This window comes from Eptatretus burgeri, chromosome 2 (genome assembly GCF_056783735.1).
Source record: "Eptatretus burgeri isolate ZD-2024b chromosome 2, Ebu_testis_v1, whole genome shotgun sequence".
Lineage (NCBI taxonomy): Eukaryota > Metazoa > Chordata > Myxini > Myxiniformes > Myxinidae > Eptatretus > Eptatretus burgeri.
In genome coordinates, this window is record NC_140962.1 from 40,143,388 (window position 1) to 40,149,403 (window position 6,016).

The 6,016-nt window shown below is 41.5% G+C and overlaps 1 protein-coding gene across 1 annotated transcript in view; it reads left to right on the plus strand.

The window, feature by feature from the left end:
- The window catches only part of LOC147031871 (uncharacterized), a 65,219-nt gene that overhangs the window by 26,299 nt on the left and 32,904 nt on the right, over positions 1 to 6,016 (plus strand). The gene's annotated exons all lie outside the window — the stretch shown is intronic.

Genomic DNA, 6,016 nt, shown 5'->3' on the forward strand with positions numbered 1-6,016 from the left:
TAGACACACATGATATTATATGGCGCGCACACATGATACACACGTGATACACGCATGATACACACGTGATACATGCATGATGCACACGTTATATGATTCGCATACTACACACATGGTACACACATGATACGCGCATGATACACACGCATGATACACACATGTTATTATATGGTATACATACTACACACACATGATACACGCGTGATATTGCATGATACACATACATGGTACATGCGTGATATTATGATACACACATGGCACACATGTGATACACGCATGATACACACATGTTATGTGATACACATGCCACACACATATGATACACACATGATACACACACAGTGTTTATATGGTACGCATGCGGTACACGCACGGTGCACGCGTGATACACGCATGATACACACGTGATACACACGTTGTTATATGATACAATACTACACACACATGATACACGTGTGATATTATATGATACACATACATGATACACACATGATACACTCATGCTACACACACGATACACACATGCTATTGCATGGTTCACAAGTGATACACACATGATACACGCATGATACACACGTTATATGGTATACACATACTACACACATGATACACACGTGATACACGCATGATTCACACGTTATGACACACACATGATACACACGTGATACGCGCATGATATGTGATACACGCATGCTATTACATGAAACACGTGATACACGCATGATACACTTATAATATATGGTACACACATGATACACACGTGACACACGCATGACACACACTATATATACACACATGATATTATATGGCGCGCACACATGATACACACGTGATACACGCATGATACACACATGATGCACACGTTATATGATTCGCATACTACACACATGGTACACACATGATACGCGCATGATACACACATGATGCACACGTTATATGATTCGCATACTACACACATGGTACACACATGATACGCGCATGATACACACGCATGATACACACATGTTATTATATGGTATACATACTACACACATGATACACGCGTGATATTGCATGATACACATACATGGTACATGCGTGATATTATGATACACACATGGCACACATGTGATACACGCATGATACACGCATGATACACACATGTTATGTGATACACATGCCACACACATATGATACACACACAGTGTTTATATGGTACGCGTGCGGTACACGCACGGTGCACGCGTGATACACGCATGATACACACGTGATACACACGTTGTTATATGATACAATACTACACACACATGATACACGTGTGATATTATATGATACACATACATGATACACACATGATACACTCATGCTACACACACGATACACACATGCTATTGCATGGTTCACAAGTGATACACACATGATACACACATGGTACACACGTTATATGGTATACACATACTACACACATGATACACGCATGATACACACGTGATACACACATGATTCACACGTTATGACACACACATGATACACACGTGATACGCGCATGATATGTGATACACGCATGCTATTACATGAAACACATGTGATACACGCATGATACTTATAATATATGGTACACACATGATACACACGTGACACACGCATGACACACACTATATAGACACACATGATATTATATGGCGCGCACACATGATACACACGTGATACACGCATGATACACACGTGATACATGCATGATGCACACGTTATATGATTCGCATACTACACACATGGTACACACATGATACGCGCATGATACACACGCATGATACACACATGTTATTATATGGTATACATACTACACACACATGATACACGCGTGATATTGCATGATACACATACATGGTACATGCGTGATATTATGATACACACATGGCACACATGTGATACACGCATGATACACACATGTTATGTGATACACATGCCACACACATATGATACACACACAGTGTTTATATGGTACGCATGCGGTACACGCACGGTGCACGCGTGATACACGCATGATACACACGTGATACACACGTTGTTATATGATACAATACTACACACACATGATACACGTGTGATATTATATGATACACATACATGATACACACATGATACACTCATGCTACACACACGATACACACATGCTATTGCATGGTTCACAAGTGATACACACATGATACACGCATGATACACACGTTATATGGTATACACATACTACACACATGATACACACGTGATACACGCATGATTCACACGTTATGACACACACATGATACACACGTGATACGCGCATGATATGTGATACACGCATGCTATTACATGAAACACGTGATACACGCATGATACACTTATAATATATGGTACACACATGATACACACGTGACACACGCATGACACACACTATATATACACACATGATATTATATGGCGCGCACACATGATACACACGTGATACACGCATGATACACACGTGATACATGCATGATGCACACGTTATATGATTCGCATACTACACACATGGTACACACATGATACGCGCATGATACACACATGATGCACACGTTATATGATTCGCATACTACACACATGGTACACACATGATACGCGCATGATACACACGCATGATACACACATGTTATTATATGGTATACATACTACACACATGATACACGCGTGATATTGCATGATACACATACATGGTACATGCGTGATATTATGATACACACATGGCACACATGTGATACACGCATGATACACGCATGATACACACATGTTATGTGATACACATGCCACACACATATGATACACAGTGTTTATATGGTACGCGTGCGGTACACGCACGGTGCACGCGTGATACACGCATGATACACACGTGATACACACGTTGTTATATGATACAATACTACACACACATGATACACGTGTGATATTATATGATACACATACATGATACACACATGATACACTCATGCTACACACACGATACACACATGCTATTGCATGGTTCACAAGTGATACACACATGATACACACATGGTACACACGTTATATGGTATACACATACTACACACATGATACACGCATGATACACACGTGATACACGCATGATTCACACGTTATGACACACACATGATACACACGTGATACGCGCATGATATGTGATACACGCATGCTATTACATGAAACACATGTGATACACGCATGATACTTATAATATATGGTACACACATGATACACACGTGACACACGCATGACACACACTATATATACACACATGATATTATATGGCGCGCACACATGATACACACGTGATACACGCATGATACACACGTGATACATGCATGATGCACACGTTATATGATTCGCATACTACACACATGGTACACACATGATACGCGCATGATACATACGCATGATACACACATGTTATTATATGGTATACATACTACACACACATGATACACGCGTGATATTGCATGATACACATACATGGTACATGCGTGATATTATGATACACACATGGCACACATGTGATACACGCATGATACACACATGTTATGTGATACACATGCCACACACATATGATACACACACAGTGTTTATATGGTACGCGTGCGGTACACGCACGGTGCACGCGTGATACACGCATGATACACACGTGATACACACGTTGTTATATGATACAATACTACACACACATGATACACGTGTGATATTATATGATACACATACATGATACACACATGATACACTCATGCTACACACACGATACACACATGCTATTGCATGGTTCACAAGTGATACACACATGATACACACATGGTACACGCATGATACACACGTTATATGGTATACATATACTACACGCATGATACACACGTGATACACGCATGATTCACACGTTATGACACACACATGATACACACGTGATACGCGCATGATATGTGATACACGCATGCTATTACATGAAACACATGTGATACACGCATGAAACACACGTGATACTACACCCATGATACACATGCTATTACATGCTGCACGCATGGTGCACACATGCTACACACATATTTGTCATGAAAACCCTCCCATCCCAGCCAAGAATTGAGGTGAGTCAACTGAGGATTCTCGAATGATACGATTTATTGAAGCAGCACAGCACATGCATGCGGAGGTGGCACAGGGACCGACCACAGCAGTCAGACCCTGGACCACACTGAAAAGTCACACTACAAAACTCTCATATATAAAATCTATTCCTCGGTTGAGAAAGCAAAGCAAAGCAAAAGCAAGAAACAAATGGGAAAGTGGGCTTCCCCCCCCCCCCCAGGGGAAGTTTGGCAAGCCAACATATTTCTCACGGTTTGGGCCGGTTCGGGCTTCGAGAGAGTGCTGGCACATATTCATAAACAGCAGCAAATCCTTTGTAGTTTTCCTGCCTTTGTAGTTTCTCTGCACTGGAATTAATAAACAGCCTCCCAGACTGCTCGGACAAGGACATCGGCTGGCTTGCTTGTAATACATTTTAAAGCAAAGACAAAAGGCTTGGAAACACAATTTGAAGCAGCCAGGACAAGGGTTTGAATCCAGACACCTGATTAATGCAATTGCCAAATGTTTAAATGAGTCAAATGTTTAAATATAGACCATATGTGGCCAATCAATAGTCGCACCTGGCATTCATACCTGACAATATTGTATGATACACACATGATATTGTATGATGCACACATATTGCATGACAATAGTAGTATATGATAGTACATGATAATGCCCCGGTTGGAATAGGTGTACCGTATCCCTGTGTCATAAGAGGCGACCAGGGTTGCATCAGGAAGGGCATCCAGCATAAAACCTGTGCCAAATCATTATGCGGATCATAAAACGGATTTCCATACCGGATCGGTTGAAGCCCGGGTTACCAACGACGGCCACCGGTACTGTTGGTCAGCAGGGTACCGGTGGAAATTGTTTGACTGCTGGGCGAAGGAGAAGAGGAAGGCGTGTCCAGAGGCAGTGGGAGAGGAGGAAGGGGAGAAGTGTGGAGGTGAGAGTTGGAACTTTGAATGTTGGGACTATGACTGGCAAAGGGTGAGAGTTGGCTGATATGATGGAGAGAAGAAAGGGAGACATACTGTGTGTACAAGAGACCAAGTGGATGGGGAGTAAGGCTTGGAGCATTGGAGGTGGTTTCAAACTGTTCTACCATGTTGTGGATGGGAGGAGAAATGGTGTCGGGGTTATCCTGAAGGAGGATTATGTCAAGAGGGTATTGGAGGTAAGGAGAGTGTCGGACCGAGTGATTCGTGTGAAGTTGGAAATTGAAGGGGTGATGATGAATGTCATCAGTGCATATGCCCCGCAAGTGGGGTGTGAGATGGAGTATAAACAAGATTTCTGGAGTGAGTTAAATGAAGTGGTGGAGAGTGTATCCAAGGAAGAAAGAGTGGGGTCATTCCGTGCCAATTCACCTAAATTTCAAAAACCTACCCAGGTCACCTCCTCAGATTTTGCTGGAAAAATTCTTAAATGTAGATCTATATGGCTCTACCCACCATGTAAATGATTGGATTTCAATTCCTCATAGTTTAAGAAATATCGATCTCGAGAGACCTTTGAAATTTTGCCCTAAAAATTCCAAATGTGAAAACGCATTTTTTTTCAACTTCAGGGGCTTATAATTTTATAATGGACTCCTCCAGAAAGTTAATATTGCAAATATTTACTTATTGGCATCCAAATCTTTCAATTATGGCATCAGATAACCTCTGGGATGCATATTTCTCACTCTTTCGGAAGCTAAAAATTGCTTTTGGGCCAAAACGAGCAAAAATTAGGTGAAACTTTAGTAGCCCTCCTGAAAATATGGAACAACTTCGTCCATTAGCCAGGTGAAAAGTGGGTATCAAGCGACTGAATAAACGCCATTGTGATTTTTGGGTAGCTTGACATCTCAGATGTCAGAAAATGTCAAGCGGACGTTTCATGTCAGTCGCTTCATACCCCTACG